This window comes from Balaenoptera physalus (genome assembly GCF_965194825.1).
Source record: "Balaenoptera physalus genome assembly, chromosome: 2".
NCBI lineage: Eukaryota > Metazoa > Chordata > Mammalia > Artiodactyla > Balaenopteridae > Balaenoptera > Balaenoptera physalus.
The window spans coordinates 65,963,342-65,978,120 of NC_138883.1; the positions used below are offsets into that span (position 1 = coordinate 65,963,342).

General features: G+C 36.9%; 1 protein-coding gene and 1 long non-coding RNA gene across 8 annotated transcripts in view; both read right to left on the reverse strand.

Moving 5' to 3' along the window:
* AKAP6 (A-kinase anchoring protein 6) overlaps positions 1–14,779 on the reverse strand; it is a 583,646-nt gene that overhangs the window by 144,184 nt on the left and 424,683 nt on the right. The window lies entirely within an intron of this gene.
* The window catches only part of LOC309656178, a 33,566-nt gene continuing 19,452 nt past the window's right edge, over positions 666–14,779 (reverse strand). The window contains exon 2 of the long non-coding RNA XR_014261208.1: positions 666–10,556. This is a non-coding gene — a long non-coding RNA (uncharacterized lncRNA). The remainder of the gene's footprint in view (positions 10,557–14,779) is intronic.

Genomic DNA, 14,779 nt, shown 5'->3' on the forward strand with positions numbered 1-14,779 from the left:
GAGGCCTCACCAGAAATCCAACCTGCCAAACCTGCCAACATGTTGATCTGGGACTTCCAGCCTCCAGAACTGTAAGGAAGAAAGAAATAAATCTGTTGTTTAAGCCACCTAGTCTGTGGTATTTTGTTATTGCCACCCTAGCAGACTAATACACATAATAAAGTTAGAAACACTGCCTTCTCATCTGAGGTTTAATACAATTGCTTTGCCGCTTATCATTGTTAGTATGTTTTCCCCTTTTATTTTGTATGCACCTATAGCTTAAATCACTACAGATACTCCTTCAAATTTAGACTACAAATGAATAATTTAATCAGAACACAAGACAGTGTTCTAAAATATTTTATTTAAATTTGGCTTGGTATGTGGTGATCCAAATTCAACAATCTTCTCCAGGGCCTGAATAATTACTCAACCATCTACCTTCCTCTGATATTGTGTCTAACGACAAAATAGTTAGCCCATGAAAAATTTGGTGGTGGGGAGGTAAGTTTCAGTTATTCTAACAGTCTTTAAGGATTAAACACATACTTACTTTTATAATCACATATAGACATATGCCTTATCCTTGTCCTAAAAAGCACTGATTTAGTTAAGAAATATCAATTATTTCATTATCACTGCATGTCACAGCCTCCTTTGTTGGGTTAAGTATCCTGAGAATGTTAAATAATTAATTTTACTCTTTCTTAACTCACGCCATTGTAGGTCTGCCTGCTCATTCATATTGTACTTCATAGCTTCCCACCACATCTACCCACCCACTTGCATCTGGGTCCACATCCTCTGCTTTCTCTCCTGTTTCTGTGGAAACAGTCCGTATTTCTATCCAAGACCAATCCCCTCTACTTAGGCACTAGACCTCCTCTTATCTATGCAAAGATTATCACCCCAACAGCAAACCACCCTTCTCCCCTTCATCAAGTTTTTCTTCTCTACTATAATTATTCTCATTAGCACATTACCACCCCACCCCCAGATGCTGTTTCTCCCATGGTAAAAAAAATAAAAATAAAAAGGAAAAATAATCTCTAGACATCAGTTGATACCAATCTATCCTCTGGCTAAAGCTCCATTTCTCTGTTCTCCATTACAGCAAAGTCACTTTTACATATATTATCTATACTCACTATGTCCAATCCCTCTCCTATTTTCTCTTGAATACACTCCAACTAGGCTGTTATCCAAATTCCCCAGTTGAGTACTCAGTCTTCAACCTATCCGGACATGCTCCAGCACGGCTTGTGGGCATGCTCTAGGGGCATTTGGTCTTGTTTGCATGCTAGCTCGGTCCCTAACCTCCCTCAGGTCTTGGCTGAAAATGTCATCTTCTTATTCAGGTCTTATTTGATCTTCTACTTAATACTTCAACGGACCCCCACCCCCCAGCAATCCTTATCATCCTTTATACATATTCGCCATGTGTAGCTAAAATATGTAACTTATTTTGTATTGTCCATCTTCCCCCAGCAGACTGGAAGCCACGTGAGGACAGGCACTTTTATCTATGTATTCATTGCTGCATCTCCAGTACCCAGCACAGCACACAGTATGTGATAGGCACTCTATACAAATTAGCTGAATAGATTTTACTGAGTTTGAAAATCTAAAATGGTTTAAAGTCTACAAAGAAATAAAACAGATAGTTTGAAGGCTGTAGCCTCAGCTTGATTTTTAAAATAGTTGGCTTTATTTTCTCTTAGAAAGGAGACTATTTTTTTCTTTGACTGAAAATTATTGTAATATACAACTTGTTTACTTTTATCCAGGAAAAAAAGGAAGAAGAAAAGAAAAACTTCTTTATTTCAGTCATTTGGTAATATTTTATTCAGCTAATAGAGTGATCCTATATGTCACATATTATATTAGAAACTAACCACGATGGTCTCACACTTATAGAATGAAAATTTCAGCTATTGTCATCATGCAGTACGCTGCACAATCCATTTCAAAATGAAGTTTTAAGTCTTCTGGGTAAGAACTTGTTTTAGTTTAATAAAATCTGATTTCCCATTAAAAAAGAGTCATTTGAGCTTTTGGAAGAAACATTAGCAATGTCACAGTTTGTAAGAATCCACACCAACTCAGGAAGACCATGGGGATCCATCAATACAATGGAGGGGAACTGTACTTTTTCTGACAATAATTTTGTCATTTGGGAATATCTTCCTACTTTCACTAGTTTTTTTTTTTTTTTTTTTAACCCTTTGATGCACTGTCTCTAATCACATGCCTTTTTCTCTTATTCCTTAGACAAATATTTACTATGCCTCCCCTCTTGCCTCCCCATAGTATCCTTCTCACACAACTAGCCCAACTTGCTTCATTCTTCTGGAAACACCTTCAGTCTCTAGACCCCCACAGGCTCTGACAGGGACTTTCAGGGTTGATTAGAATCTACACTTGGAAATCTCCATGCTTTTGTTTGGCAGAATTCCTCATACTCACGCCAGGATTTAGCATTGTCACCTCTACAGTGTTTTCTTCCCCCAAGATCCCAGTTATTTTGTGCGTTTTTCCTTTTGCCATCACTGTTGGAGGTTCATAGTTTCCTGAAATAACTCATCTTTGGAATTGAATTCAAAGTGCATTTCCTTTGTCCAGAAATGAACTCTCTGAAGACATTTATCACACATCCATGATTAGCTACATTCTAACTAAGTACAAAGAATATTTGGCATTATAAAGGATGAGAGTGTCTATCTTCAGCCCTGTGTGCACAACTGAATGGAGTAACAAAGCCTCCTTCTCCTACAGAGTTGGAGCAGGGAGTCATAGGACTAAGGAGCAATGTGTCTCTTTGGAGTAAAGCTGATTAAAGGTCTTCATTTCTTCATTTGACAAATGAAGTTTCCTTAGGGAACCTAAACCTAGAATTGCAGAAAATTATGTTACATAATAGGAGCTAAAATATTTATTCAAGGATATGACCAATATTACACTTTGAAAATGTTGTCAAAGAAACAGTAAGTTCGTTAGAATATTCTTTTTATCAATGGATAAGAAAGTTATAAAAGTATTTAAATATATAAATATTTTCCCATTTAAAGTTAAATATACATTAAAAATTTAACAAGAATCTCAAAGCTATTTCAATATTATACTTAGCAAAGATTACTGTATATACTAATCTGTACATTAGGATATAAAACTTCTCTGACCATATTGGCAGCCCCAGAAAAACTAGCCTTAGGTTCCCAAGGTTTACTTATATTTATATTCATGGATAATTAAGTCAGGATAACTGCAAAAGATAACTGATTTAAGTAAAAAATATTATATCTTTAAAAGGTCATCTTTATTTCTATTGACTTGGTGCTATTTGCAAACCATTAAAACCATTCACTGTAATGTCTAAGAAATTCAATTTTAAAGCTATATCCTTAATGATATTTGTTAAATGGTAAGCATTTAGACGAAGCAGAAAAATTAACATGAATGCTATTTTCATTATTTCTTCTGCATTTGTGTGTAAAGAAAAATGTTTCCTTCCTCCGTGTTAATGATAGATGAGATGTTTATTAAAAACAACGACAATAATGCCTCCACCTAACAAACATAAAGAACAAGTATATCACACAATCGCATTTGTGGATAGCCTTATCCACCACCACCCTCCTCCTCTTTGCAATGGAAGTAGTTAAAGCGATTAAAAATTCAGCATCTTATGTCATGAGCTAGGGTGGGAAGGGAGTGTGATTACACTGTGTGGACTGGAGGGGATGATTAGAATTTCGATGTTTCTCCATTACTGTTTCCTTAGCAAATCTCTGCACGATGACACAGGCATCAAGTCTGTGTTTATATTCTTCAGCTGTATCCTTATTCCCATCTTCCAAATTCCACTACAGCAAATCCTTATGTACTTTCTGGCAGAAACTAAAAATTAAAGATGTATAATGTGAAGATACAATCTCAGTTTCTCTTGCCCTGCAGGACTGGCAGTTCCTTCCCAAGTACAATTATGTTGGCAAATGCTGCTATTAACTCTGTGAGTACAATGTGCACTCCAGTTCCTTTGAAATTCTATAAAATAGTTGTCCTTAGATGGTGATATAAAGGAAGGAATGAAGCAGGAACAACAAGAATTACTTTACATACTAATAATAACAATTTAGCTATCAAAACAGAACTGAACAAGTCTGCCTTTATACTGTTCTTTTAAAAATTTAGCCTCCTAGGGTTCTAATAATCAGGGCCTATGGTTCAGGAATGCACGGTAGCACTCAGCTCAGTGCCTGTATCCTCATTTCAAAGAGAATCATTCAAACCGACATCCACCCTGTCAAGAGTCTTGACTTTGAGCTGCTAATGTAGAATAAAAATCAATATAAATTTTGATCATTTGATGAATATTTACTTCTTTCTTTAGTGTTTGGGGATTTAGAATTGAAAAGTGCTGAATCAAGTCATTTTATTTTTTTGTGTTTGTGCCAACACCAATTTACTACCCTCCAGAAAGTTCCTGAACAAGATGTCTCAGGTGGCACGCATGTTGGTTTTTCCTGTCAATCATAACAGTATGTCAGTAGGGAACCATAATCATTTCCCTTTCATACTCTTAGTGTTCCAAAAAGGAATATTTTGATTACATCCTTGGAAAAGGTAAACTTTCTCATTTAGACACACTATTGTGAGCCTGGGTGTCTGTTGGTTTTGGCATTCGGTTGAGCCTCAATTGATACAATCTATTAAAAGTTAAACACTTTATCTTAGGCTCCAAGGATCTTGCACAATAAATAGAGTTTCCAACTGGTTCCTCTACAAGCAATATTCAGTATCACCCCCAAGACAAAAGAGATTTTATAGAAGCTGTCATCTTTCTCGTGCATTTTCTGAAAAATAACAAGAACATATCGACTAATCGCTCTAATCAGCAGACCGACTTCACAATAAAAAAGACCTTACATTTTCATTAGAAATAAAAAGAAAATGCACTACAGACAAATAAGTCTAAAAAAACTTGACAATTAAAATGTGATTCCAGGGACTTCCGTGGTGGTCCAGTGGTTAAGACTTCACCTTCCAAAGCAGGGGGTGCGGGTTCGATCCCTGGTTGGGGAGCTAAGATCCCACATGCCTCGCGGCCAAAAAACCAAACCATAAAACAGAAGCAATACTGTAACAAATTCAATAAAGACTTTAAAAATGGTCCACATCAAAAAAAAAAATCTTAAAAATAAATAAATAATAAATAAAATGTGATTCCAATGTAAGTCTAGTTATATGAGTAGAGTAGCATGTCACCATTTTTATTATGATACCTTGATATATATAACAAAAGCTTACTATTCTTGCAGAATATTTCCATAGTGATTTTTAAAAGAATGGTCTTTCCTAATTTGAAAAAGACTAACTGCAAACACCAAAAAGGTAAGCTATTCTCATTTTTTAAAAAATCTCACATATGACATAGTGGCAGAAGATTCAATATTAAGGAGACATTTTTGGTGGTGCCTTATAAATTAAATAAAAATGGCAGCAGCTGCTTTTCCCAAGGATGATCTAGCCCTGGACAATCACTAGATATTATGTAGACAGATGTTTTAAATAAAATAAGTATTTAGATTGCTAGATACCTTGCTAGATATGAAGGCAATTATAGGATGTCTTTGTTAAATTACATTTTTCATTTTTGTGAGGGAAAAAAAGAATTGTCCTGGAAACAGTACTGACAGGAAATGATCCTATATCTAAAACAGCTGGAGACTGTAACTAATATAAATTTACTTGAAAATAAAAATGCTGTGTGCCTCTGGAGACATGCAGTAACATGCCATAAAAACAGATGAGAATATAAAAGTATTTAAAAGGAGAGAAAACACATTTTATCTAGATATTATACTGAGATGTGATTCACTGATAAATGAGAAATATTTGAAGATGAAGAAAAGAAAGAAAATCAGAAGTCATTTAAAAACTTAGATATTTTATTTAAAACCATGTTTGTAGGAAATATAAAAATAATTTTCTAGGGAAAACGCTTTGCTTTTCAATATATTGGTTATTAATTAATTTACTAAAGTCATAATAAAAATGTAAAGGCAGATAATACTGTTTAATTAGGAAATTCTAATGAAAGCAGAGGATGCTTACCATGAGTAAGGCAAGGACCCCAAATGCTGAATAAGAACATTAGAGTAAATCTCGAAGCTGTATGTAAGAGCCTCCGTAAAAAAACTCTCACTACCTTTGTCCATGATCCCCATCCCTACTCTTGTTAGCTGTTGAACTAGAAAGATATCTGATGTACTAATACATACCAAATATTCACAGGGATTAACATTAACATAGTACCCATCTCTAAGTTCATGAATTTCAATATTCTTCACTTAAAGATTGAAATACATTCATCTACAAGATAATTTTAAGAAAGGCTAATGGATGGAAATCTATTTTCACAGCAGCAGTGAGGAGAGCCTGCAGACCCCCAAGTCTTGAGTGTCCACCTCCCTCATCTCCACCTAAGACTCATCCTGGCCCTGCTCCCAGAGGTCTGGGTATCAGGCAGGAGGAGATCATGTGAATCTGGGTTTCCTTTGGGGCCCCAATTTGCACAGCCAGAAAAGACCTCAGAGCCTCAGAAGTTAGCTTATCTTGTCAACAGGGAAGGAGACCCAACAGGAGGAAAGTAGTATGAGGAGAATAAAGGCAAGTGGAAGAGCAAGGGAAAAAAGCAAGTGTGTATGATGAATGTGAAGAATGGTTATTACAAACCCAAAATGGAATGTTCTTAAATAAAATCTTGACTTAAACAAAATTCTTTCGTAGGCTGAAGTTGTAATATGCTTAAAAATGAAATTCTAGAACCCAAACTAAACTCAAAGCGTATTTGTTATAGACTAAATATTTGTGTCCCCCCCGCCCCAAAATTCATATGTTGAAACCTAACCCTCAATGTGCTGGTGTTAGGAGGTGGGGCCTTTGGTAGGTGATTAAGTTATGAGGGTGGAGTCCTCATGAATTGGATTAGTGTCCTTATAAAAGAAACCCCAGAGAGCTCTCTCGCCCTTCTGACATGTGAGCACACAGTGAACCAGGAAGCGGGCCCTCACCAGACCCTGAATCTGCCAGCACCTTGATCTTGGACTTTCCAGCCTCCAAAACTGTGAGAAATAAATTTCTGATGTTTAGAAGCCACCCAGTCTATGGCATTCTGTTACAGAAGTCCAAACAGACTAAGACAATATCCACAAATTCTTCCCTCCTTTCTACAAGTTCACCAAGTATTAAAAAGAGCTACTGGGGCTATTTTCTGGTAAATCTGTGACAGAGCCACACACTCACATGCACACACACACACACACACATACACACACACACACACTTGCACAAAACTTTGCAACAGTAACTCCCATGCATTTATATCATCTTCATTACTACATAGATTGATCACCACTGCTGCTTACAGCTTATAAAGGTGGGCTTGTTGCTTAGTTGTTTCTGAAAATACTCACTAGTTTATTGCTATTATATCTGGAAGAGACAGAAAAAAATACAAATACACATTTTTATTTCCTCTTCGAAGGCTTGATTCCTACCCATCAGGCATACCGCTGCTCTAAGTAAGGGATAAATTAAGCAAAATTATATCCTCCTTCTTTCTCCTCACTTTTGCTTAACTCTTTTTCTGATCATTATATTAGGACCAGAGTGAAAAAAATGAACTATTGCTATCTCCTAAGCCAAAAGACTAGTTATAAAAAGAATTCCTAAACATTGCTCTGTCCACAGCTGACAAATTACAACAGACTGCTCCATTATTATTTTATATTTCCATTATTCTGTATTTCCCCCTTATCGATAACACAATAGTAGATATCAGATATTATGCTCAAAATCTATTTAAAGGAAAGATCTGACCTAGCCTCAACCAGTGTGGTGCAGACATATTTTCCCTTGGGTATCAGAGTCTTCAGGGGCCTGCTGTTTCTGGCCTTTGCTGTCTGTCATTCCTTCCAAGCTGCTCTCACCCTCGCCCACACATTCCAGCTATACTAGGCTTCTTTCAATTCCTTGAATGAACACTAGCTCCTTCCCATGCTATCCCCTCTCCCTAGAATTTTCCTCCTTCCTTCTTCATATGGCTATCATCTTCATATCCTTTAGTTCTGTTTAAATATTACTTCCTTCCCTGATCATCTCACTGAAGATAGGTATCTCCTATTATTCTCTTTCTCAGGTCGTATTTATTTTCTTCCTAAATTTATTATATCTTTCAATTATAGTTATTGGACTAAATGTTTTTTTTTTTTGCTTATTTACACACTTGCTTTTTCTGATCCATATCCCAGTGAAATGTAAATTCCACAAGGGCAGAGACCTTATCTTTCCTCTTCATAATTGTATCCTCAATGTCAGAAAATTGTGTGTTGATTGAATGAATGAATGAATAAATGAATGGGTTGTTGAGTGAAGGCTCATGAACAATCCTTCAAGGAAGCTTAAAGGAGAGGCGATGTCCTGGTAGAAAGCAGAGATCCTTGGCCAGTGCTGCAAACACCTCAGGTTGCCAATCTGTGTGGTAAGATATAAATGGTGGCATTTAAAGACTTCCTGAGCTGTGGCAGGATGGATATCCTTAAAAGGGATGCTTTGACCAAAGTCTCCTGAGATTCCTTCAGTTTAAAATAGATTGAGATTGTCTAAGAATTGCAAACAAGAAAACTTGTGGGGGCAACGAAGCCTCTATGTTACACATTTTAATTTAAAGTGATGATGCTTAATTTTAGCAGGTCTTACGATACTTTAACCCTGAGATAAAATACTTAGTTGAACTAAGAGAGAAAAAAAAGTGTCACTACTTAAGATGACTATTACCACAAAATTGCTAAGTAAAAAGAAAAAATAAGGCATTTCACTTGCTTTTTAAAAGAGAAACTGTAGTTCATCTGAGGTTGATATGAGGAAGCTCTATAGAAAAGAAATGTCAGTTAAAAATATGGAAGGAAATAACAGAATTAGAAAACTGGCATTTCACAATCCCCAAAGAAATCATTGATTCCAACAAGAATCATCAATGGATTCTAAAACCATTAAGCAAAGCTTTGATGGAGAACTAAATATTCACATGATGTCAAAACACTGTCCTACTGATTACCTGCTAATTATAAGGAAAATCTGATGTCTATGAAGAAGATATTTGGCTGTCACCACTTCAGCATCACAGAGAGTGGACAACACAACTTGATGAGATGCCATATGAAGCATACATGCCAAAACCATTTAACCTGAATCCAAGGAAGCCTCTGGACCAAATTTACAGGTTATAGGAAATAGGGGCTAGGGGGAAAAGTTACAAGACACCATAAGGAAGCAATCAGACAAATCTAGAACATAAAACATTTCACAAAATGATTCACCTGTTCCTTCAAATTGGTATTTAAAGGCTTCTGGGACTTCAATTTGAGTGGAGTTTTTTTTTCCAGTTTTATTGAGAAATAATTGACTTCCATCACAGTATAAGTTTAAGGAGTATAACATGATGATTTGATTTACATACATACTGTGAAACGATTATTGCAATAGGTTCAGCCAACATCCATCATCTCATATAGATACAATAAAAATAAAAGAAAGAAGAAAAGAAAAAAGAAAAAAAACCTTTCCTTGTGATGAGAACTCTCAGGAGTCACTCTCATAACAACTTCTCTATATATCATACAGCCGTATTAACTATAGTCATCATGCTGTACATTATATTCCGAGTTCTTATTTATCTTATAACTGAAAATTTGTACCTTTTTGGCCACCTTCCTCCAATTCCCCCTCCCCCCACCCTCTGCCTCTGGAACCACATGTCTGATCTCTTTTTTTATGAGTTTTTTTTTATTACACATATAAATAAGATAATACAGTATTTGTCTTTCTCTCTCTGACTTATTTCCCTTAGCATAACGCCTTTAATGTCCATCTATTTTGTCACAAATGGTAGAATTTCCACATTTTTATGGCTGAATAATATTCTATTTTGTAGAACTTCTTTATCCATTCATCCATTGATGGACACTTAGGTTGTTTCCATGTCCTGACTATTGTAAATAATGCTGCTGTGAACATGGGCATGCAGGTACCTTTTCAAGTTGGTGTTTTCATTTCCTCTGGATATATTCCCAGAAGTGGAATTGCTAGATCATATGATAGTTATATACTTAACTTTTTGAGGCTCCTCCATACTGTTTTCCATAGTGGCTGTACCAATTTACAATCCCACCAACAGTGCACAGGGGTTCCCTTTTCTCCACATCCACGCCAGCATTTGTTATCTTGTCTTTTTGATGGCAATTCTAACAGGTGTAAGATGATATTTCATTGTGGTTTTAATTTGCATTTCTCTAACAAATGACTAGTGATGTTGACCATCTTTTCATGTACCTGCTGGCCTTTCACGTATCATCTTTGGAAAAATGTCTGTCAGGGCTTTGCCCAGTTTTTAATTAGGTTATTTGTGGTTGGTCTTTCTTTTCTTTTTTGCTGTTGAGTTGTATAAGTTCTTTATATATTTTAGGTATTAACCCTTTATCATATATATGGTTTTCAAATATTTTTGTGGAGTTCTGAAATAGAAAGAAACATGTTGAAATAAAAGACGACGGTGAGGAGCAAAGTCATTTTATATTAGCGTTAAATGCGCTGCTGTCCTTAACGTGTTACTTTGAAGCCTGAGAACCATCCCTAAGAGAGAACTGTATTTTTCTAATGATAAACACCTTGCTTTTAGTCAGAAACCCATACACATAGTGAAACTTCCCACTATTTTATTGGATATTTAAAAAGAAATATAAGATTTTATATTTTATATAATTAGAATTTTTTCAGAGTTCCATCCCAAATAATCTATTCTTCTATGAAACAAGTATTGATTTTGTCCTGTTACTTGAACCAGTATGCAAATTAACAGGTTTATTACATGTGGTAAACCTGGGTTTACTATCTCTCACCTACATCAGTTCACTATTCACTGGGTATCTGGATAAATGCTTAAAACGTCATTGAGAATAATGTTATGCTCAATCAGGAATCACTTGCTAATAGGATATTGATACTCTGATAGTACATTTATACTTTCATGGTTATGTGATTTCACATACATTTCTTCATTTGGCAATTATAGCAATCTTGCGCCGTGCTCAGGTAGATCAGGTATTATTATCCCCACTGAAGAGATGCAGATGCCAGAGATCAAATAAATTAGATTGTCCAAAATCACATAGCTAACGAGAGGAAGAGCCAGGGGTTTCTGGCTCTAAGTCTAGTGTTTCTTCTACTAACCATCCCAGGTATCCTCTCTAGCCAGCAGTCCTGTAACCATGATTTCCAATCCCTAACCAGTCTCTGACTAAGGCAACTAAAACAGCTGGGGTGTGGCACAAAGGTACCTTGCGTAAGGTATGCACATCAGTCAATTTCTGCAAGGCTCAGTGTAACTTGTCCTGTGATTCTTGGACTCAGTCAAAACTCTCTGCTCCTTTACCTCCAGAAATTATACTGATTATGCAACTTTAGTGGCTGTGCACCACTGCAGTGCCCGCACACTCCGATTACCTGGCCCTGGTACAGCTCCCCTCTCAACCACCTTGTCACTCCTTCCCTTCACACACCCTGCATATTATGAGCAATGCAGCCTCACTGCAAGGAATTTTTCTTGCCAATTTTGATGACTGATCCCCAACTAGTAACAACCCGTTATCATTATCATGATGTATTGATATGAAGGGTTCAGAGGGGTCCTGTGATAACTTAGAAATTTAGGGCCAGGGTTGCACCACATGTTGAGCTCTTGACTTTCCTACATTCATTTTGTCCCCCTACTATTCCTTTTTGGAGACATTATCCCTGTTCCCTTCTGACCTCTTGCTCCCTGCTGGTCACAGATCCCCTGGCACCTACTCAGACTTCTCTTCCTTTCCCAAAACATGGAGGCTTGCACATACCAACACCGGCTTCATGGAGCAATTAAGGACTTATCTGGTAACCTATGAGATAATCTGTCCTAGTCTTGTAGCATCAGTGGCCTTTGCCTCCCCCAATTCTAGTTATCGGTCCCCTAGGGCATGTTGGCCTCACTGTTCTATTCTGTAGAAAATAATAAGTTCTCCGGATGAAACATCAGTCTCCCTATGGTGAGTCTTTTATTTTTTTTTTTAACATCTTTATTGGAGTATAATTGCTTTACAATGGTGTGTTAGTTTCTGCTTTATAACAAAGTGAATCAGCTATACTTATACATACATTGCCATATCCCCTCCCTCTTGAGCCTCCCTCCCGCCCTCCCTATTCCACCCGTCTAGGTGGTCACAAAGCACCAAACTGATCGTCCTGTGCTATGCGGCTGCTTCCCACTAGCTATCTATTTTACATTTGGTAGTGTATATATGTCCATTCCACTCTCTCACTTCGTCCCAGCTTATCCTTCCCCTCCCCATGTCCTCAAGTCCATTCTCTACATCTGCATCTTTATTCCTGTCCTGCCCCTAGGTTCTTCAGAACCTTTTTTCTTTTTTTTAGATTCCATATATATGTGTTAGCATACGGTATTTGTTTTTCTCTTTCTGACTTACTTCACTCTGTATGACAGTCTCTAGATCCATCCACCTCATTACAAATAACTCAGTTTCGTTTCTTTTTATGGCCGAGTAATAGTCCATTGCATATATGTGCCACATCTTCTTTATCCATTCATCTGTCAATGGACACTTAGGTTGCTTCCATGTCCTGGCTATTGTAAATAGAGTTGCAATGAACATTGTGGTACATGACTCTTTTTGAATTATGGTTTTCTCAGGGTATATGCCCAGTAGTGGGATTTCTGGGTCATATGGTAGTGCTATTTTTAGTTTTTTAAGGAACCTCCATACTGTTCTCCATAGTGGCTGTATCAATTTACATTCCCACCAACAGTGCAAGAGGGTTTCCTTTTCTCCACACCTTCTCGAGCATTTATTGTTTTATGGTGAGCCTTAAAAGCTAGCAATTATGAAAAGTTAGGTGATCCTTGTGAGAAAGTGGGAGAGTGAGCATTGAGACATAGACAGTCAAGGACAAATGGCTAGAGTGAAAAAAAAAAAAAAAAGAAGAAGAAATACAGTGACAGAAATAGCCCAAAAGCCTTTTTATATTTCATGTAGGTTCTAGAAAAATCATGAGATAGTAAATTAAGAAAGATGTATGGTGAATTGAGTCATTAAATAGTTCACCTTCCTCACTCCAGTTTAATTAGTGTTTCCATATTCTCTGTGAACACATAACCTTCCCATATACCCTCAAAATCGTATGTTTTAAATATTATTCACAAGGTGGTGATGAATCAACTATCTTCCTAAAGTGGATTCCAGGTTCATGTAAGCCTCACTGACACCTCTAAAAAGTTTGTTCTTATTTAGCACTTGAGGAAAAGCAAGTTAATTTTCTATAATCATTTTTTTCCCTGTAAGCTTTTTACCAGGCGCTAAAATCACTTATTTTCAGAATTCCCTCAAACCCCTGGGCTGGAAGGTAGTGTTCCAGCCAACTCCTTTCTCCCACCACCAAAACACTGACATTTCTTTCCAGGCTTTTTGAGTGATCGCCTCACAATTAGGAAAACCCCAGCACACCCTTCAGGTTGTCACTTCCTACCAGATGTTTTCCAGCTGTTCCCAATGTCTTTCTGCTAATGCTCTGCCATCTGCCACCTTAATGGTGCCACAATGGAGATTAGATGCTTTGGTGACTTTACTCTTAGACTTGTAAAGACCTGGCCCATTGTCTCATCATGAGATATCTGATCTGCATAGTTGTCACATTTCTCCAAATAGTTGTTGTATTTATCTCAGCTGCTAACTAACCAACATTGAGCCAATTGTGACACGAAGTATGTAAGCACTCACTATCACCTCTAAGCCTGTATCACTCTTCATTAATGGACACATTCACTTCTCATTTCCAGCAATCATATGTCCTGCCATCAAGACGACACCTGACATCTTCTTGCCCAAAAAGTACTATTATTTTTTCCTTAAAATTTTTTTTTAAATCAGCAGGATGGTAAGCAGTTACGTGTCTTTTTGTCACCTTTCTGGTTATACCTTACACATGGAAATCTTATGCTCATTTGATATTCTCCACAGCTGAATGAAGACAAATCCTGGTCCTCTGAGATCGACAGTCAGTTATGAGTCAAAGTCTGCCAAGGAACAGCAGTAACTGGTGCTTATTTCCAGAGCCTGTAAATCAGTGTGGGATCTATTTGTGTATACTTCTTGAGGAGATTACTGCTCCCTTCAATTATGTAGAGTAATGGAAACTATTTTTCTGAAACCATGATTATACTAGATGTCAAAAAGGTTAGCACCATTAGCTCATAATCCTTTCCCAAGACCCAATGGGAATGGTTGTTACTGGGACTCCAGCAAACATAAGACTAAGTTTCGGAGAAATGACATGCATACTAATTACAAGGTACCTGTCTACAGGCATCTATCTATATTTTTAATTCATTAATTTAAAATTTGGGCCCACTACAAGATAACATGTTATCTTCCAAGATAAAACAAGCCCTCTATGGCTCTCTTAAACTTATAGTTTATTTAAAGTATTCAATATTTGTGCTTATGCGGTCACAAGCCAGATCTGCATGCAAAATGGTCAGATTATAAACCTGGGACTAAAAGAGGGTGTTCACATCATCCCTGCCAGCGTAAACACAAGTCCTCTGATCTCGTAACATTGACTATTCTATATTGAACAAGAAGCCTCTTCCCCATTTCAGCTCATATTTAACTGAAATTAACAAAGCCAT